This window comes from Eschrichtius robustus, chromosome 6 (assembly GCF_028021215.1).
Source record: "Eschrichtius robustus isolate mEscRob2 chromosome 6, mEscRob2.pri, whole genome shotgun sequence".
NCBI lineage: Eukaryota > Metazoa > Chordata > Mammalia > Artiodactyla > Eschrichtiidae > Eschrichtius > Eschrichtius robustus.
In genome coordinates this window covers 50116262-50138373 of record NC_090829.1, presented here as the reverse complement: position 1 = coordinate 50138373, position 22112 = coordinate 50116262, and the positions used below count along the sequence as shown (strand labels likewise).

The 22112-nt window shown below is 41.9% G+C and overlaps 1 protein-coding gene across 3 annotated transcripts in view; it reads right to left on the bottom strand.

Annotated features, from left to right (window-relative positions):
* The window catches only part of GPR160 (G protein-coupled receptor 160), a 41440-nt gene extending 20646 nt beyond the window's left edge, over positions 1–20794 (bottom strand). The window contains exons 1-3 of one of the 3 annotated variants that reach the window (XM_068546229.1): positions 20611–20794; positions 19741–19881; positions 19475–19533 (exon numbers count right to left, since the gene is read on the bottom strand). The gene's annotated coding sequence lies outside the window, so the exon portion shown is untranslated. The remainder of the gene's footprint in view (positions 1–19474; positions 19534–19740; positions 19882–20610) is intronic. The other 2 variants (XM_068546228.1, XM_068546230.1) reach the window with 2 other exon arrangements.
* Positions 20795–22112: the final 1318 nt, after the last annotated feature.

The following is a 22112-nucleotide window of genomic DNA, read 5'->3' as shown; positions in this document are numbered from 1 at the left end:
CACATATCATACAATTCATCCAATTAAAGTGTAAAATTCAAAGAGAGTGGAGCACTACTAAATGGTGTAGCATCCAGTGCTTTTCGTGGCGATACTGGGGGGGAAAACACAGGTACTGAAGACTAGATTGACATGTAATTTAGAAAAGTTGGACACTCAATGCGAAGAAGTTCTAGGAAGACCTTAACCAATTAATTTTGCTTATAACTTCCTAATTAGATATATACAAAAAAGGTATGACCAAAAAAAAAAAAAAAACTATGACTAATAAGTCTAAAGGGGCTCTTTCGATAAATATAAGAAGGTAAAACAAACAAACAAACAAAAAACCCCCACTGCATCATAATTTGGCAGGATATTCTTTTTAGTGGTACATAATAATGTCTTACAATTGATGGCATGTTAGAATGGATGAAATATGGTAATAAATCTCATTTAATAAAAAATATATTTTAAATTAAAGAAAACATACAGAGATATTATATAACCATTTAAAATAATGTCTTTGTGGGCTTCCCTGGTGGCGCAGTGGTTGAGAATCTGCCTGCTAATGCAGGGAACACAGGTTCGAGCCCTGGTCTGGGAAGATCCCACATGCCACGGAGCAACTAAGCCCGTGCGCCACAACTGCTGAGCCTGCGGGTCTGGAGCCTGGGCTCCGCAACGAGAGAGGCCGTGACAGTGAGAGGCCCGCGCACCGCGATGAAGAGTGGCCCCCGCTTGCCGCAACTAGAGGAAGCCCGTGCGCAGCAACGAAGACCCAACACAGCCATAAATAAATAAATAAATAAATAAAATAAATTTATAAAATAATGTCTTTGAGGTCTATTTAATGAAATGGAGAATTGTCAATAATATAGAAGAAAAAGAAGCAATATTAAAAACTATGTATGGTACAATTCAATTTTGTTTAAATATATGTAGACTGGATGAAAATATACCAAATTTTAACAATGGTTACCCTAGGTTATTCTTATATAGGTTAGCCCTATATTTTTCCTCTTTTCCTACAATGATTTTTTATTTTGTGATCAGATAGCCACTTTCTTAAATAGCTACAATACCATTATTTTACCCAGGACATTAGTTAGTAACATAATAATACTATCTAATACACAGTACATATTAAAATTTCCCCAATTGTCCCAATATTATCCTTTATAGCTTTTTTAAAAAAGTCCAAGATCCAATCAAGGATAACACATTGCATTTACTTGTTATGTCATTTCAGTCTCTTTTAATTTAGAACAGTTCCCTGCCATTTTTTTCTTTTTGATCCTTTATGACATTGACATTTTTGAAGACTCTAAGCCAATCATCTTATAGAATATTATACAACCTGTATTTGTCTAATTGTTTCCTCCGTATTAGATAAGCATTTTCCGTAAGAACACTAGATTATACATCTCATTGTGTCAGTCTGTCTCATTACTGGTCATGTGAAGTTAGAGCATTTGATGAAGGAGGGGTCTGCCCTATTTCTCTACTGTAGGGTACCTTTTCCCTTTTGTAATCAATAAGTAATCTCTAGGGTGATCGCTTGAGACTGTTAGACTCTGCTGTTCCCCAACAAAGTCTGACCTAATAGTTCCAGCATCCATTGCCTGAATCAATCACCATACTGGGAATTGCAAAACAGTGATTTTTCTAATTCTATGACTTATTGTGCTTTTACAAACTGGCAATTTTTCCCTCCCTGGAAATATATTATACATTCATGGATTTGTTTTTATTCAATATGTTATAATCCACTGCCATCATCATTCTTTTGAATGTTTAAACTTTCCCGCATTCATCCTGTCAGAGCTCCCTCCTCCCGGCACTCTGTGTCCTCCTGACATGTCCAGTCTTTAAGCATTTGTTTGCTTTTGGGCACCTTATACTTCTGCAGACCCAGAGTCATTTTTTTCAAGGTGCTCTAGTTCCTTTTAGTAAAAAACATTATTTAGAAAGCAAAACCTGGGTGAGAGGTGTGCACATTGCTATCGGAGCATCTTTGTGTCTAGGCCTTTTTAGTGGGCAGGACTAGAATTTTTTTTTTTTTTTTTTAAATCAAGAGTTGATACTGATAACCTCCAATTCAAAGCTAACATCACAGGAGTCTTTCTTATCTCATTCCTTATTTTTATTTCCTTCTCCCACAGTGATAACCTGGTTCCCAGTTACATTAAGATATTGATTGATTTATTCTAACTACAATACATACTAAATAGTTTCTGAGTTACTACACTGATACCATTGCCAACAACTAACCATATAAATAACTGTCACTCTTTTTTGCCCTAGACTATATCCTACTACGATTACAGAGTCTGAGCACTACGTTAAAAAGTTACCTGAATTCTTTTTTTTTCTTTATAGTTATATAATCAATTTGATATACTGCTTTTTATTATTAGTTGTTCTTTGTATATTCAATTACAGGATTTGCTGTTTTCATTTTTATTTAATTTTATGTAATTGAATATGTAAAATATTTACCTAGTTCAAAGTCAAAGCTACATATATAAAAACAGATACTCAGAAAAGCCCCATTTCCATCCTTATCCCTCCACCCATATCCACCCAACCCTTATCACTTGTTTCTGGTTTATAAGTTTATAAGTTACTAAGTACTTTCTGGAAAAATGATTTGTGGAGGTGTTTCCTCTGGAATAATTACTATAAACGGGACTGCTAGGTCAAAGGGTAAACTCTTACTTATATACTTTTGTCAGATATTGCCAAATTCTCCTCCATAGGGACTGCTGACCATTCTTGAATGATGGTTTAACAAGTATTAAATTCTAAGTTGAAGGTATGTACTCTTTTGTATTCTAAACGTTATTGTTAATGAGAAATCTGTTGTCAACTTCTGTTTCTTAGAGGTATGGCAGAAACGGTTAGTGGTTTTCAAAATCTGTGCTCTCTTCTCTTCCTGAAGCCCACAGGGGACCTATATTTCCCAGACTCTCTTGCAGTGAGCTATGGTCACATGACTGACTTCTAGCCAATGGGATGTGAGCAGACATGATAGTAGCCATTTCTGGGCAAAGCTCGTTCCGCCTTCCTACGGGCAACCAGAGCAACTCTGCAGGACACACGGTGAAGGCAGCCGCGCTACCATCAGCCGGGTCCCTGAGTATAGAGGGCCCCCCCCCAAAGACCTGAAATATCCGCCCAGGACTGTTATATGAGAGCAATAAACTTGTACTGAATTTGAGCCACTGTATTTTTAACCTATTTTTACAGCATTTTAGCCTATCCTACTTAATACAAAATACTTCTACTTGCTTCTTTTTCATATCCCTCCCATCTTGCTGCATGTATGTCCCTGCTTCTATTTCAAAATTTTTATCCACTGTAAGCCTTCACTGTATCTTCTGCCTGCTCCTCAGCCTCCTATAAGTATCCTTAGCCAGAGCACTGACTTACGTACGAGATTCGGTACTCTGCACATACCCATATTATAGTCATTGATGGCTCAACTACCTTGTGATTCACCGTGGCCCAGGGGCTTGTTCTGCCAGAATAGGCACAAAGCCAATCATTCTCCAATCTGAACTTCCTGCTTACAAAATTAGCCTTCATTTGATATTGTCCAGTTTGTAAGTACCTAATTTATCCAGGTTATTTTGACTTCCGTTTCCAGTATTTCTGGCACACAAACAAATATATACAGAATACATCAGTAGTCATAAAGTTTATTTAATGGGACTGGGTCCCAGAGTGACCTCTGAAGGGTTAACTGGTAAGTGCTATCCTGCACCAGCACCATACCCTTGATGTCTCTGACCTTCCCACCATCTGACTGTGGTATCATATAAGCTAAACTATGTTTCCCTGGGTTGTTGCTGATTATGTTATTCATAATTAAATCAACAGCATGAGAAAGTCAAGATATATGTGCCCTGTTTCCTCCAGATCCTTACAATGTTCTTGAAAAAATTAGGTTACATTGATGAGATTCGGTTTTCCATACAGCTGTCATTAATTTTTACCCAATGCCCTAGGTTCGCTTATAAACTAATATTCTGGTGATGTATATTTTCACATATCCCTCCCTCACAGTGTGACTGTGTCTTCTTATTTATTGCAAATTCCACACATATATATTCATCTCTTCATCATTTTGGTGGGAACACACAGATTAATACAAGTACAGTGTTCAGAATTAAGGAGAAAGGAGTTCCATACCTTGTATTAATTGCTTTTGCCACCAAATTTTAAGAAAGATAGCAATAAATAGGAATATAACTAAAGAAGTCAACACATAGGGGAAAGGGATTCATAAGAGTAATAGTTAAAGGGTTGTCAGATTGGGAATTGTTCAAAAGGAGGACATGTTAGTAGCTAGTGTTTGCACCACCACCAGAAATGTCCAAATACATATGGGACAACTGCTTAGTAAACATGTTTATAGAGGTTTAGTCCTCAAAGGACATTTGAACTAGAGACTGCTTCCTAGTTCTCAATGATTATCATCAACTTTAGTCCTGCTCTCAAGCAAAGGAAGGGGTTTAAGCATACAGTGATCTGGAAAGTACCAATCAGAAACCCCTGCTCAATGAGACCTCACTGGCAGTCCCAAGCTACTGAACATGGCTCCTGGGATGACTCAACAATCAGAGAGATGACGACACTGCTCAAGTTCAGTTGTCCATAGTTTCTAAAACTATGGCTCTGTTGGTCATTGCTGAGAAAGTGAACCAGGCCAATCACCTAAGGGAGATCCTTTTTTCAACTTCACACAACATGGGATAGCCTCCCCAATCAACCAAGGTCAAGCTGTCCTATAAGTCACTGATAACAGCATCCCAGACCTATGCCAGCTTACACTACTACCATAAACACCCACCTGTTTTTTCCATTCTCTCAGGATTCAGAAAATATAACATACACATCTCCTTATATTAAATAATTTCATTATTTTTATTGAAGTATAGTTGATTTACAATATTATATTGGTTTCAGGTATATAGCACAGTGATTCAGTATTTTTGCAGATTATTCTCCATTAAAAGTTATTACAAGACAATGGCTATAATTCCCAGTGCTATCAATATATCCTTGTTGCTTATCTATTTTATACATAGTAGTTTGTGTCTCTTAATCCCATACCCCTATCTTGCCCCTCCCTCCTTCCCTCTTCCTACTGGTAACCACTAGTTTGCTTTTTAATCTGTGAAAATGTTTCTGTTTTGGTCTATACATTTGCTTGTTTTATTTTTTAGATTCCACATATACATCATATCATATAGTATTTGTCTTTCTCTGACTTATTTCACTAAGCACCTTATTTCACTAGGTCCATCCACATTGCTGCAAATGGCAGAATTTCATTCTTTTTTATGGCTGAGTAATATTCCATTGTATACATATACAATATCTTCTTTACCCGTTCATCTGCTGATGGATACTTGGGTTGCTTCCATATGTTGGCTATTGTAAATAGTGCTGCTATGAACACTGGGTTGCATGTATCTTTTTGAATTCATGTTTTTGTTTTTTTTCAGATATAAACACAGGAGTGGAACTGCTGGATCATATGGTAGTTCTACTTTTAGTTTTTTTGAGGAACCTCCATACCTTTCTCCATAGTGGTTGCACCAATTTACATTCCCATCAAAAGTGTACAAGGGTTCCCTTTTCTCCACACCCTCGCCAACATTTGTTATTTGTGTTCTTTTTGACAATAGCCATTCTGCCAGGTCTGAAGTGATATCTCATTGTGATTTTGATTTGCATTTCTGTACAAATTAGTGATGTTGAGCCATCTGTATGTCTTCTTTGGAAAAATGTCTATTCAAGTGTTCTGCCCATTTTTGATTGGGTTTGATTGTTTGTTTTTGGATATTGGGTTGTATGAGCTCTTTATTTTGGATATTAACCCCTTGTCAGCCATATCATTTGCAAATACTTTCTCCCATTCAGTAAGTTGTCTTTTTGTTTTGTGGATGGTTTCCTTTGCTGTGCAAAAGCTTTTAGGTTTAATTAGGTCCCATTTGTTTATTTCTGTTTTTATTCCTTTGCCTTAGGAGACAGATCCAAAAAAAGTATTTCTACAGTTTATGTCAAAGAATGTTCTGCCAATGTTCTCTTTCAGGAGTTTTACAGTTTCAGGTCTTACATTTAGGTCTTTAATCCATTTTAAGTTTATTTTTGTATATGGTGAGAGGAAATATTCTAATCTCATTGTTTTACATGTAGCTGTCCAGTTTTCCCAGCACCACTTATTGAAGAGACTGTCTTTTCTCCATTGTATATTCTTGCCTACTTTGCCATAGATTAATTGACCATAGGTGTGTGGGTTTATTTCTGGGCTTTCTATTCTGTTCCATTAATCTATGTGTCTGTTTTTTGTGCCAGTACCGTGCTGTTTTGATTACTGTAACTTTGTAGTATAGTCTGAAGTCTGGGAGGGTGATAGCTCCACCCCAAATCATCTGAAATTCCTTTTAAGTCACTGATTTCTCCAGTGCTTAGACCAAGGACCATCGACTTCTTAGTCCCCCAGGATTTTCAGGTCAATGAAGAATTGGGACATAGGCAACGAGTATACTGATTTTTATGAGAATTTTTTTTTGAGAAATATTACTGGACACTTAAATGGAAGGACTTTGTCATATCCAAAAGTTAGGTCTCCCAAGCTCAGAAAGTAGGAAGTAAGACCTTTTAAGGTCAAAATCTCATTGTGTACAGTTCTGTTATTTTCATACTGATTTTTTTAAATTTATTATTTATTTATTTTATTTATAGCTGTGTTGGGTCTTCGTTTCTGTGCGAGGGCTTTCTCTAGTTGTGGCAAGCAGGGGTCACTCTTCATCGCAGTGTGTGGGCCTCTCACTGTCGCGGCCTCTCTTGTTGCGGAGCACAGGCTCCAGATGCTCAGGCTCAGTAATTGTGGCTCACGGGCCTAGCTGCTCTGCAGTATGTGGGATCTTCCCAGACCAGGGCTCGAACCCGTGTCCCCTGCATTAGCAGGCAGACTCTCAACCACTGCGCCACCAGGGAAGCCCCATACTGATTTTTTTAGGCATGAGACTAACAGCAGAAGTTTCAGAGATTAAGAGAAGTTTTGGGGGACAGGTAGGCCTCTTAAGTCAAATAATTCTACCTAAATATATACGGTGCTTTTTAGGTTATAAAGTATTTTATGGAGATTATCAGATTCAAATTGTCTAAATCATGCTCCTGAACCTACATTCAATGAATCATGCCAAGATGTTTGAGTGTTAGAAGTAGTAACGGTGGTCTTTTCCCTAATTTGACATGACGAAAAAGTGCCAAAAGATGAAAAAGAGACACATTCACATGAACAGAATAAAGGAAAACAAACCATATGATCATCTTGAGAAGTGCAGAAAAAAGCTTTTGACAAAATTCAACATCCATTCATGATAAAAACCTCTCAGCAAAGTAGGAATCGAGGGAAATTTCCTCAACCTGATAAAGGACATTTTTAAAAAATCTACAGCTATCATCATGCTTAACTGTGAAAAACTGACCACTTTTCCCTTAAAGGAACAAGGCAAGGAAAAAAAAAGGCATAGAGATTAGAAAGAATAAAGTAAAACTCTTTGTAGATGATGTTTATACATACAGAAAATCCTAAGGCATCTATCCAAAACTTACTGGAGTTACTAAGTTACTTTAGTAAGGTTGCAGATCAATTTTTTAAATTGCATATATATATATATATATATATATATATGTATGTGTGTGTATATATATATATATATATATATATATAGCATATATATAAAACAAAATTTGAAAATGTAAAAATTGCCATTTACAGTAGACTTTAAAATGTAAAATACATAGGAATAAATCTTTTAAAATGTGTACAAATCATCAGGGACTTCCCTGGTGGTCCAGTGGGTAAGACTCCGCACTTCCAACGCAGGGGGCCTGGGTTCAATCTCTGGTCAGGGAACTAGATCCCACATTCATGCTGCAACTAAGAAGCCTGCATGCCGCAACTAAGAGTCCGCATGCCGCAACTAAGAGTCCACACACCACAACTAAGGCCTGGAGCAGGCAAAATAATAAATAAATTAATTAAAAAAAAATAAAATATGTACAAATCATCAATGCTAAAAGCTATAAAACACTGCTGAGAAGATAACAACAACACTGCTGAGAGAAACTAAAGACCTAAATAAATGGCAAGATATACCATGTCTATGGAAGATTAATATTGTTAAGATGACAATGCTCTCTAGATTGGTAGATTCAATATTGTCCTGATCAAAATCCAACCAGGCTTTTTGGTAGAAACTGACAAGTTGCTTCTAAAGTGTATACGAAAAATGCAAAAGATTCACTTTGCTGTACAGCAGAAACTAACACAACATTGTAAAGCAACTATACTCCAATAAAACTTAATTAAAAAAAAAGAAAGAAAATGCAAAGGGCCAGAATAGTTGAAAATTTTTGAAAAAGAACAAAGTTGAAGGGCTTACACTACCTGATCTCAAGACTGATAAACTACAGAACTGAAGATAGTGTGGTACTAGCTTAAGAACAGACAAACAGATAGAACAGAGTAGAGAGTTCCAACAGTCCACTTGATTTACAAGAAAGTACCAAGGCAATTCAATGGAGGAAAGGAAAGTCTTTTCAATAAATGGTGCTGCAGTAAATGGATAACTGTATGAAAAAGAAGGAGCTCAATCCCATCTCACACCGTACTCACAAATTAATTCAGGATTGATCACAGGCCTAAATGTAAAAGCTAAGACGAAAGCATCTAGAAGGATAACAAAGAAGAAAATCTTTGCAACCTTGGGGGTAGGTAGAGAATTATTAAGCAAAACATAAAAGCGGGCTTCCCTGGTGGCGTAGTGGTTAAGAATCTGCCTGCCAATGCAGGGGACACGGGTTCGAGCCCTGGTCTGGGAAGATCCCACATGCCACGGAGCGACTAAGCCCGTGAGCCACAACTACTGAGCCTGCGCGTCTGGAGCCTGTGCTCCGCAAAGAGAGAGGCCGTGACAGTGAGAGGCCCGCGCACCGCGATGAAGAGTGGCCCCCGCTCTCTGCAACTGGAGAAAGCCCTCGCACAGAAACGAAGACCCAACACAGCCAAAAATAAATATAAATAAATAAATAAATTTATTTTAAAAAAAAACCAAAAAACATAAAAGCGCCAACCATGAAGAAAAAGTTATAAAGTAGACTCATTAAAATTAAAATCTTCTATTTATAAGAAAATGAAAAAGCAAGAGATACACTGGGGGAAGATATTCACTACACATATATCTAACAAATGATTTGTGCTCAGACTACCTATCTATCTATCTACCTACTTATCTACCTTCCTACCTTCCTACCTATCTTATCTATAATGTCTACAAATCAATAGTAAAAAGACAACTCAAAACAAAAATGGGCAATATACTTGAAAAGACAGTTCAAAAGGAAAATGAACAAATGGTCAACAGCATGTGAAAAGGTGCTCAACATCATTAGTCATCAGGAAAAAGCTAATTAAAAGCACATAGCCATACAATTTCACATCCATCAGGATGGCTAAAATTAAAAAGACCACGGGACTTCCCTGGCGATCCAGTGGTTAAGACTTCGCCTTCCAATGCAGGGGGTGCAGGTTCAATCCCTGGTCAGGGAGCTAAGATCCCACATGCCTCGGGGCCAAAAAAACAAAACATAAAGCAGCAGCAATGGTGTAACAAATTCAATAAGGACTTTAAAAATGGTCCACATCAAATGTAAATTGATACAGCCACTATGGAGAACAGTATGGAGGTTCCTTAAAAAACTAAAAATAGAATTACCATATGATCCAGCAATCCCACTACTGGGCATATACCCAGAGAAAACCGTAATTCAAAAAGACACATGCACCCCAGTGTTCATTGCAGCACTATTTACAATAGCCAGGACATGGAAGCAACCTAAATGCCCATCGACAGACGAATGGATAAAGAAGTTGTGGTACATATATACAATGGAATATTACTCAGCCATAAAAAGGAACGAAATTGAGTCATTTGTTGAGACATGGATGGATCTAGAGACTGTCATACAGAGTGAAGTAAGTCAGAGAGAGAAAAACAAATATCGTATATTAACGCATGTATGTGGAACCTAGACAAACTGGTACAGATGAACCGGTTTGCAGGGCAGAAGTTGAGACACAGATGTAGAGGACAAACGTATGGACACCAAGGGGGGAAAACCGCGGTGGGGTGGGGATGGTGGTGTGCTGAATTGGGCGATTGGGATTGACATGTATACACTGATGTGTATAAAACTGATGACTGATTAAAAAAAAAAAAAAGATAAGTGGTTGCCAGGAGATGTGGGGGAGGGGAACGAACAGGCAGAGCACAGAGGATTTTTAGGGCAGTGAAATTACTCTGTATGATACTGTAATGGTGGATACATGTCACTATACATTTGTCCAAAGCCACAGAATGCACACCACTGAGAGTGTACACTAACATAAATAATGGACTTTGGGTGATAATGATGTGTCAATATAGGTTCATCAAATGTATCACTGTAGTAATAAATGTAAAGTATGTACAATGTTAAAAAAAAAAAGAAGAAGAATTAATACCAGTCCTTCTTAAACTCTTGCAAAAAAGTGAAGAGGGGAAAATACTGCCAAACTCATTTTGTAAGGCTAGTATGACCCTGATACCAAAGCCAGACAAGGACACTACAAGAAAAAATTATGCCTAATATCCCTGATGAACACACATGGAAAAATCTTCAAAAAAGTTTAGCAAACTGCATTTAACAGTACATTAAAAGGATCACACACCATGATGAAGTGAATTTATTCCATGGATGCAAGATGGTTCAACATCCACAAATCAAGAAATGCGATACACCACATTAACAAAATGAAGGATAAAAATCAAATGATTGGGACTTCCCTGGTGGTCCAACAGTTAAGACTCTGCACTCCCAATGCAGGGGGCCGGGGTTCGATCCCTGGTCAGGGAACTAGATCCCGCGTGCCGCAACTAAAGATCCTGCGTGCCGCAACTAAAGATCCTTCACGCCGCAATGAAGATCCCACGTGCCACAACTAAGACCCAGCGCAGCCAAATAAATAAATAAATATTTTTAAAAATCAAAAAAAAAAAAAAAGGTCCACACCAAAAAATAAATAAATAAATAAAGCCTAAAATACCATTAAAAAAAAAAGACCAATACCAAGTATTGGGAAAGACGTAGGAGTATAAAATGGTACAACCCCTTGGAAAAGTCTGGCATTTAAACATACATCTATCCTATGATCCAGTACTTCCACTCCTAGGTATTTATGCAGGAGAAATTAAAATACATGTCCACAAAAAGACCTGTATGATAACACCATATGCTAGCGAGCATGTAGAGCAACAGGAACTCTCACTGCTAGTGGAAATACAAAATGGTACAGCCACTTGGGAAGACAGTTTAGATTGGTGGTTTCTTACAAAATTAAACATATTCTTATCATACGATCCAGTAATCGCCCTCCTTGGTATTTACCCATAGGAGTTTAAGACTTACGTCCACACAAAACCCTATACACAAGTCTTTATAACAGCTTTATTGATAATTGCCAAAAGTTGGAAGGAACCAAGATGTCCTTCAGAAAGTGACTGGATAAACTGTGATTACTTAGCATTAAAAAAAAAAAAAAAAAAAGCTATCAAGCCATGAAAAGACATGGAGGAACCTTAAAAAATGCATTTACTAGGTGAAAGAAGCCAATCTGAAAAAGCTATATACTGTATGATCCAACTATATGACCCTCTGAAAAAGGCAAAACTATGGAGACAGTAAAAAGATGAGTAGTTGCCAAGGGTTAGAGGGGAGGAAGGGATGAACAGGCGGAGCACAGAGGATTTTTAGTATTACTCTGTATGCTACTGTAATGGTGAATACATGTCACTATACATTTGTCCAAACCCACAGAATGTACACCACCAAGAGAGAACTGTAATGTAACCTATGGACTTTGGATGATTATGATGCGTCAGTGTAAGGTCAACAACTGTAACAAATGTACCACTGATTGGGGATGTTGATAATAGGGGAGGCTATGCATACGTGGACGCAGGAAATATATGAGAAATCTCTTTGGGAAACTGTACCTTCTCCTTAATTTTGTTGTGAATCTAAAATTGCTCTAAAAGGTAAAGTGTATTAAATAAAAAAGGCTTGTACACAGTTAGGAAATATTTCTTAGATATGTAATTAGAAGTGCAAACCATAAAAGAAAAGAAATTGGTATCTTAGACTTCATCAAAATTTAAAACTTTTTTCTTTAAAAGGTGCCATTAAGAAAATAAAAAAATAAGTCAAAGATTCATAGAAAATATTTGCATGTCATATATCTGATAAAGCCCTTGCCTCAGAATTTAAAAAAATATTTGAATAGTTTATTTCAAATATTTTTATTTGAATATTTTAAAGAATATTAACAATTTTTTGAAACTCCGTATGACGATGGTGACAACCCAATTAAAAAAATGGGCAAAAGATTTAACTAGATATTTCACCAAAGCAGATATATGAATGACTAATAATAATAAGCACATGAAAAGGTGCTAATCATCATTAGTCATTAGGGAAATGTAAATTTAAACTGTAATAAGGGAATTCCCTGGTGGTCCAGTGGTTAGGACTCCGAGCTTCCACTGCAGGGGGCACGGGTTCAATCCCCAATCAGGGAACTAATCTCGAAAGTGGCATGGCCAAAAAAAAAAAAAACCAAACAAAGAAAACACATAAACTGTAATAAGATACACTCATACAGCCATTAGGATGGCTATAATAAAAAAAACTAACAATATTGAGTGTTGGCAAGAATGTGGAGAAGTCAAAACCATCATACATTGTCAGTGGGACTCTAACATTGTACAGCCACTTTTGGAAAACAGTTTACCAGTTTCTTAAAAAGTTAAACATAAACTTGCCATATAATCTGGTAATTACACTCCTTAGAATCTACCCAAGAGAAATAAAAATATAGGCCCACACACACCTGTACATGAATGTGCACAGAAACATTATTTATAACAGTCAAAAACCAGAAACAATTCAAATGTCCATCAACTAGCGAAGAAATAAATGAAATGTGGTTACATCTGTAAAACTGAACTATTCAACAATACAAAGGAACAAGCTACTGATACATGCTGCAAATGGATGAACTTCAAAAATATGATGCTAAGTGAAAGAAGCTAGACACAAAAAACCTACATATTCTAGGATTCCATTTATAGGAAATATCTAGAAAAGGCAAGAGACAGAAAGTAGGTCAATGGCTGCCTGGGCTTAGGAGTGGGGACTTAAGCTGGCATGAGGGAACTTTCGGGATGATAGAAATGTTCAAAAATTAGATTGTGGTGATGGCTGTACAAATCTATAAAAATCATAGAATTGTACACTTACAATGGGTGGATTTTATGGCATGTAAATTGCACCTCAAGAAAACCGTGTTTTTAAAAAAGGACTTGTAAAAGAATGTTCACTGTTTTATGAAGCAGTTTCCTTCATAAAAGCCCCAAACTGAAAACAACCCAAATGGTCTTCCAGGCAGAATGGACAAATTAATGGTGGTATAATCAAAGAGTGGAATATTAGCTATTAATAAAAAATAACAAACTACTGAAATATACAACATGCATGAATCTCAAAAACATGTTGACAAAAGAAGCCACTTTTGTTTTCCTATTGTATACTGTATTCCATTCATAAAAGAGTCTGCTGTTTGCTGTAGACAACCTCTGACTCAATCACACTTATTTCCAGAAAGTATGGTGTGTGTGTGTGTCTATTTGGAAGTCATAACATGTCAAATACTTAATATAAATGAATGGCTAATGATTTAATATTTAGTTTAAAATGTTTTAATTATGTCATGTGATACACACAAATATATCTAATATATGTATGTTATTTAACATAATCAAACTCATTCTTTCTGTGCATATTCATTCACTCATTTACTCCAAACATATTTATAGAGGGCCAAGAATATATTCCTGGCATCCAAGTTCAAACTATGACTCAATCACAAATACAATGTTGATATTTCACTTTTTCTTCACGACAGAATCTGAGTGTACCTTTCAGAATACAGTTTATTTAACATGAGTTTCCTGGTCTGCTCCTGGGAGGAAAAAGGGTTACGAACCTAACAGTCACAGACTTATGGAGCAAAAACAAGTGTGGGGCCCATCAGGAACAGCAGATTCAGGACTAGTAAGTGAGGCTGTCATTTCAGGCCTCCACGAACTCCCCGTCCTGCCTGCGCCTGCCGCTGGAAGGCAAGCTAAAACATGCAGACACACCCTGAAGGAAGCTGCAGCCTGGTCAGTGGACTCAGGACTCAGGCCAGGAGGAAGAAATGCCACCATCACAGGCAGCTACCCATCCTTCAGGTAACTTCCCTCTCACTCCCCAAGCCCCCTGGGAGTCACACCTTAGAATCTGCTCTAAGCTGGGCCTTGACGTGTGTGATGATGAACAAGGCGTGATTGCTGCTCCCAAGAGAATCTATCTACAGACCACACTACCCAGTGCCCGGGAGAGGATATGTCAGGGTACTTTCTATACTCCTCCTGCATTTTAAAGAGTGTTTAGAATGTTCATGCCTTTTGATCCAGTATCTCCACTCCAGGAATTCATCATAAGGGAATAATCAGAGCTGAAGGAAGTAATTACGGCCTGAGCAGCTCACTTCAGCATACTTGTAATAGCCTCCAGAACACTCTCCCACCCCAAAAGGATCAGAACAATTTAAATGCCTCACAGTAAGGAAGTAGTCAAATGATTTATGACAGTCATAAGATGGATACCCCCCTGGGGTACCTGGTCTTTGATTTCGCCACTAAAGGGCAGGTCGGACACCGTACTTCACGGGGCCTGGGTCAGGACTTCGTATTTCTGTTAGCTCCTGCCAGCCTGCCTGTGAGGAGGGCACGTCCCCAGCCGACAGAAGCGGCACCGGAGAGGACTCAGGGGCCGCGAGCCCTGCCGCCGAGGCAGGGGCATCTGCCCCGTCTGCCCCCCCTCCATCAGGGGCAGGCCGGGGACCCATCTCCCTTCCAGAGTCACCGCGCATTTCAATCCCCAGACGACAGGGCAAAGCCCCAGTTCCCGGCCCGTCCTCGCCATCAGTTCCAAAGCTGCTCCTCCAGCAAAGCCCCTGCTGGCATCCAACACGGAGGTCGCTTCCTCAGGCCACGAGGCAGGCCAGGCTGCCTCTGAAAACAGGGAGGTCAGAGCTGGAAAGCGTTTCTACCCTGCAGCCTGCCTTCTAAAATTCTCGGGGGGGGATCCTCCAAATAAAGGCAAAAGCGAAGGAAGGCAGGGCTCCAGCGACGGCAATAGCAACGCTCAGGGAACCCCTACTCCGCGCCGGGCCCTCCGCGCGCCGCTTCGTCCTCGCAGCCCTGTGAGGTAGGTGTGACCAGGACTTTCATTTGACACGGGAGAAAACTGAAGGGCAGAGTGGTTAGAAAAACAGGTCAAGGTCACACAGCGAGGTGGTGGGAGAACCAGGAAGACATCAGCCACCTGGCGAGGGTCCACGCTCAGGGGCGCCACGCTTCACCCGTGTTTGCCGCGGCCGGTCATCAGCCTAGTCTCCTTGCGGGCCGCCGGTTTGACCTGGGAGTAGTCATCAGCTACCTGAGAGCACGCCCACACACCTGAGCCCCAGAGCTCCCCAGAAAGGCCCCGACCAACCCGCCGGCCTGGCGCTTCGGAAAGCCCTCAGCCTCTAGCGTCCTTCTTCCAACCACACAAGGCAGCCCGCCTGCAGCGCCCCCCACCCCGTCCCACGTCGCTTCTCACACTGGGGTACGCACACACCTAGACCGACAGCTCTAGTGACAAAGGTCTCAAAACAACACCTGACGTTACCTCAAAACCGCACGGCAAGGTTCCATCTGCACTTCCTCCTCTCCGCCTCCGCCTCACCCATGCCCACACCTCCACACAGAAGCCACGAGGACTCAGGACTCAGGGAGAGGAAACAAAGACCTAAACAGCAGCCTCCACTGCAACGGAACTCCACAGACAGGCAGAGGCGGGAACATCTGTCCCACGGCCCTTAAGTGAAAGTTTCAAGATGAGGAATCAGGCCACTCTTGGACTTGCACCCCAGGAACCTCTCAAAGGCTGGACTAGGGCGCCTCAGTCCCTCCTGCCTGCGGAGCTTTCCGACGGGGCCATGCCTCAGTGGTGTGTAGGACAGATCTCTCACCAGCTGGAGAGGGGCGGGCAGAGGAGGGGGAGGGGAGTACCTTCTGGGCCCCTCAGAGCAGAGAGCCAGGGCACAAGCTCAGGATCCCTCTGGATCCCGAAGTCAGGCTGCTTAAAGACGGAGGGCTTCTTGGTGGCCCACCCCTACAGGACCCTGGGGAACCCCCCCAGGTGCACAAGACCCATCTTCCCACTCACAAAGAGTCAGTGGTTTGGGGTTTGGGAGGCACTCCTTTTCTCTGCTGCAGCGTACCCACACATGTACTCCATTTTTATTGTACTGCAGGGGTAGTAAGCTCTAAAGTTCTATGTAAATGAGTAACACAGACAGGGTGTGAGAAAAATGATGACATACCTTGCATTTTCTGTCATAGAATCACTGCAGAGTAAACACAAAAGTCTTCATTCTCTCAAAGGAATATGCTCTTTCCCTTTTTCTTGGGACAAGAGCCCTCAAGCTCTCTTGGGTTATTCCATTTTGGGGAGATGCACACGTAGGAAGACCTCTTACTGTAAGAAACAATGGTGCAAGTGCGATGGTCCCCTGTCTCAAAGATGGGGACCACTATAGGGAGTGGTGGGGACCAGGGGGAAATGGAGTACGCTACCCTTCTCTAGAGAGAAGCCTGCTCCAGTACCGCCTTCAGGAATTCTTGGGGGCAGAATATTTGAAATCTCCCAATTGTCAACATTGGCTCAGCTTTGTTTTTGATTTTCCCAAACTCTGCGCTGGCCTGATAAAACATCCTTGTCGGCTGAATGTGGCACATGGCCCCAGTTTGTAACCAGGGAAGTTGAGGGTGGCAAAAAGATAGCTTGCCTAAACTAACTAAAGAACTCTTGGGTGTGGTAGCTCTGCTGTCTGCTAGAGTTTGGACCAGCACAGAGGCTGGAAATAACGTAAACTCTAAGGTCCAACAGATCTGAATTTGAATCCTGGCTCTATTTTTACCAGCTGCCAGACCTCAAGTGAACTACTAACCTCTCTTAGCTACAATTTCATCCACAAAATGGGTTGAAAATACCCAATTTAGAGAGCTTTGTGAGAATTAAAAACATGTGTGTGAAGTTGACTTGAACTCTTAATGTATGTTAAATTTCCTTCCCCCATATCTCCAAAGAAACCACCTGGCAAGCCTTCGCTTCTTTACATTTTCAAAGTTCTCATCTGCTAAAAACTAAAATAATCCTCCAGCACCGCTGCTGAACCCCACAGGACGGGATGAAGTGATGTAGATGAGAGCAGAGTGCTTACAAATTAGAAGAGGATTATTGACTGGATTGCCAACGCCCTTTCCTCTCATTTCCAGGCCAACAAAGCAGTATGTAATTTGCTTTTCTAACGTGTTTATACCCTTCCATAACATGATGTGGGAGAAGACGGTGTCACATCTGTGGTAATTCCTTAAAATGGCTATTAACAATCAACTCTCCAAAGCCCGCCCAAATCTACCATCCTCTCACAGAGGAGAGCAAACATGAGGTCACTGCCTGTTCACTTAAGAGCCTGGCAACTTCCTTTCCTCTCTCCATGTTCTTGTCTCAGAGAACGAGGTAGAAAATAAAGTCACTTAACAGTTGCATCTTTCTTTGATTCACACAAAGAAAACTGTCACAAGCCAAACAATTTCACTTAAGTACCATCATGAATTCACTATGATATTTTCCAACAGTAAGGGGATTTTTGTTGGTTCTCTCATTTTCCCATGCACTATGAGGAAACCAGGACATGCTTTGGCGTTTCCTCAACTGAATCTGACTTAAAGCATCTTTACAACTTTTTTTATTCTAGTGAATCTACATGGGCAAGGTCTAGGCTGAGGGGATTCATCTAACACTTCAACTTTCAGCTATCACTGATATAATTTACTTGACTTATTTTCTCTTAAAAGCAAGGAGGCATTAAAATCAGTTCCACGGTATCTACTAAGAAATGTGGGTTTATCTTTCAGGACTATGCCTCCCTTTCCTCCCTCTGTTGAACTTTAATAGCTCCCTCATAAGATCATCACTTTTCCAAATTACTAATCAGCCATGATAGAATGAGTAGGAATTATAAGATAAATCCAGAGGGGGCAAAAATAAGCAAGTTGGATGAATATATAGATATAAGTTCCCAGGTCCCTCCTCTTGAAAGCAGGGTTCTTGGAAAAGAATGCACAGAAATTTCAGGAGCCAGTTCTTTGCTAAATATTTACACTGCATGATACCTGAAACAAACAAGGTAAGGACAGGAAACAGGCCACACACACAGATAAGATCTCTCTCGGGTAATAAGTAGAGCTCCACTCACCTTGTGATTCCGTTTTCATAATGTTGACTTTGTATTGATGTATACAGTGCTTCCAAAAGTGTACACAAAACCTAAGTGTGTACGGGAGTGTTCACTACTCTGAGCTCTGTTTTTTGATGAGCATAACTTAGAAAGGATTTGGGCAGTTCAGAAAAATTGCTAACACATTTTACACAACCTGTCCATTTGGAGACAACTCAACCCCTATGCTCGCTAATACCCTTTGTATAAAAAAAAGCTGACCCAGCATCCACCTGCATCAACTTGATCCTCTCAGCTTTGTCACACTCAGCAAATACTCTATGCCTTCGCAACAAAATAAAGCGGCACCCCTGGGTGGGAGAAAAAGACTTGTTACGAGTCTGCAGAGGCAGCCTTTATACCCAGCTAACAAAGAGTGAGGATCTGTGGAAGGCTTTGAATCTAGAACCACTAGTGTTACCTTCCAAATCTACCTTCTGCAAAAAAGCTCCACAAGTGGTGTTAACGTTTAAAGGAAAATGCCAAACATACAAAAGCAGAGTCAAGAGTACAAGGCAGTCCATACCCCCATACCCTTCATCCATCTCCAACTATTAACAATTCATGGCCAACCTCCCTTCACCTTGTTCCCCCTCACTTCTCCACTAGCAGCCCTCCCCAAAACTGGCTTATTTTGAAGCAAATCCTCAACCTGTATTTCAAGTTTAGAATGTATTTCTAACAGATAAGGGTTTAAAAAAAACCCTAATCATGATACAGTTACCAAAAGTAACTAAACAAAACTAATATTCTTAATACTAAAAAACAACCAGTACAAATTACCTCTATTGGCACAACTTTTAAAAAAACTATTTTCACCAAATCAGGACCCAACCAAGGTTTACACATAGCATTGCCGCCTTCTGTCTCTTAAATAGTTTTTAAACCACAGGTTCCCTCTATCCCTGTGATTCTCATAGCAGCCAGGCGGATCCTCACCTGCAATGCCCAACAATTCTGTTCTAGAGATAACCACAAAGAAACTCCAGTCTTAGGGGCTGTCAAGAAAAAATGTGTATGTTAGTCGTTTTATAGTTAAAGAAGTTTAAAAGTAACCTGAAAAGCACAAACGAAATTGATCTGACTTGAAGCCATGAACAATTCTGAGATCCAAACACTCATTCAAGTGTCCTTTGCAATTCTGGTCTGTGGAGGATTTATCTCCGGGGTTTGAGCGACCCCCCCGCCCCCGCCCCGGCCCTTACCCGAGTCATTTGCACAAACAAAGCAATGGGGCGAAGCAAGTGCGTTTCCTCCCAGCTGGACCTTCCTCCGCAAGCCGGGTCCTCGCGGTCGCCTCCGGAATGCGGGGGGCGGGGGACCCTGCTGCCACCTCCCGAGGCCACCTGCCCAGGTGAGAAGAGGAGTTTCATTGAGCCAACAAGTTCCGGAGGGCGGTCCCAAGTTATTTAGAGAGAATTTTGAGCCATCCAGGCTGGGCACACAGGAACCACCCAGAACGCCACGGTCTCAGAGAACAACCAACCTGAAAAGCCCTCGGGCTTAATCCCAATGGCCGGCGCAGGCGGGGGCACCGTTCCCAACGCCCGAGGGCCAAGAGAGGGGACGCAAAGTCCGCCCCAACGAATACACGAGCATGTGTGTCCATGACTGTATGCCCACCTGTGTGTGCCAGGAAGGAAAGTTGCACACACTGTTTCTAAAACATCACCTGTTTTACAACGTTTAATAGCTCTCTCCCCTGGAAAGGGGGTGCGAGTGTCTGGATGTGAGTATACACCCAACCTAGGCCACCGGTTCCATCCCCGCACCCCACCCCCGGGTCCAAACCCGGGACGGACCCATGGCGCGAAGGCTACGATCACCCCCCAGCCGGAGCGCGGCGTCCTCGGCTTTCAGTCCAGGGCCACCACCCACTCCAGGATCTCTGAAGTAATAGAGAACCCCAGCCCCTGAATCCCCGGGAGTGAAATTCCTCTCCCTCCCCGACGCGCAGAGCACAGCCAGGGAAGCGGGGAGCGGCGCGGTGCCATCGGCCCCCCCCACCCACCCCGGAGCTCCGGGTGGGGAAGGAAGCAGCGGCAAGACGCCAGGCGCGGGTCCCCGCAACTCACCCGAGGCGCGGCGGCTCCCAGCTCCTGGCTCGCGCTCCGCGTCCGCGGCGCTGGGCGCCCAAACAGACCCGCGGCGAGCTCGCCGCCCGGGCACCTGCCGCGCCCGGCCCCAGGTGACCGGGGACAGGCCGGGGCTGAGAGCACGGCCCCGGGGACCCCGCAGCAACCCCGTGGCGGCCCCACGCGCTGCTACCAGGAAGTGCGGATGCAATCCTTTGAGCGCGCACGCCCCGTCGCGACCCCAGCGGGAGACTGGCCGGAGGGCGCCGCCTGCGGGCGGGGCGGCGAGAGGCGTCCAGGCCGCCACCCAGGCGCGCGGGAGAGGGGCCGGGGTCGAGGCTGGCACAGGGGACGCCCCGAGGGTGTAGGATGGAAGATGAGAGCCCCCCCCCCCCGCCTTTTGCGTGCCGGGCCTTCAGATACTCCCACCCCCAGCCCTGCCCAAGGAGCTCCCATCTCCTCAGCAGGGTGGGCACGGGGCCATTGCAGTTTCCTCCAGATGAGGGTATACATAGGGCGACAGAACCTGATATAAACAACCACCTGTAATGCACTATGAATTCACATTTAAAATAAAAATCCGCAAATTGCATATTTGGAAATAGCACACTTATACTGCATTGCCTTTCTTTGTGTCAACATTACTAATTTGTTATATTCAACAGATATTTGTTGAGCACCTACGACTTGCCAATCATTTAAACATTTAAAATATAGCGCAGGGAACTCCCTGGAAGTCCAGTGGTTAGGACTCTGCGCTTCCACTGCAAGGGCCACGGGTTCGATCCCCGGTTGGGTAAATAAGTGCCGCATGCCCAGCGGCGCGGCCAAAAACAAGAAAGAAGAAAAGAAAAACCCAGCACAGTTTCCTCCTCCTCCTTTTCCTGAAGAGGGTCCAATAAGTGGAGTGGGCTGGCCCTTTCTTAACCTCCCAGAAAGCTTTTACTGGTCTTGCAAGGAACTTAGCAACGGCCTGCCCAAAGGTGCAGTAAGAACTGAACCGTGATAGAAATAAGTGTGGGCTGCTAGAGGGCCTGAGGAGCCGCTTGACCCAACCTGGGGAGGTCAGAGAGGAATTTCTGGAGAAGGGCACATGTGTGCTGAGTCCTGAAGGACTACAGGATTCACCAGGATGTGAAGTGTTTCAGCCAAGATTCCACTGTGAGCAAAGCCAGGAGCCAAAAGCTGGCCAGAGTGCATGTTCTGACAGAGGAATAGCAAGTGAGTCAGTATAGCTGAGAAGAAGAGGATGTGAACTGAGTTAGAGCAGGGGGTGTGGGGACCAGATCATGTTCCTATCACAAATAACAGCTGCTGACATGTATACACTGACGTGTATAAAATGGATGACTAATAAGAACCTGCTGTATAAAAAATAATAATAATAACAGCTGCCATCTATGGAGTGTATAGCATAAAACAGGAACTGGACATGCATCACTTCAAACTATATGGTAGGGTTATTACTCCCCTTTAAAGAAGAGGAAAACGAGGACCAGGAA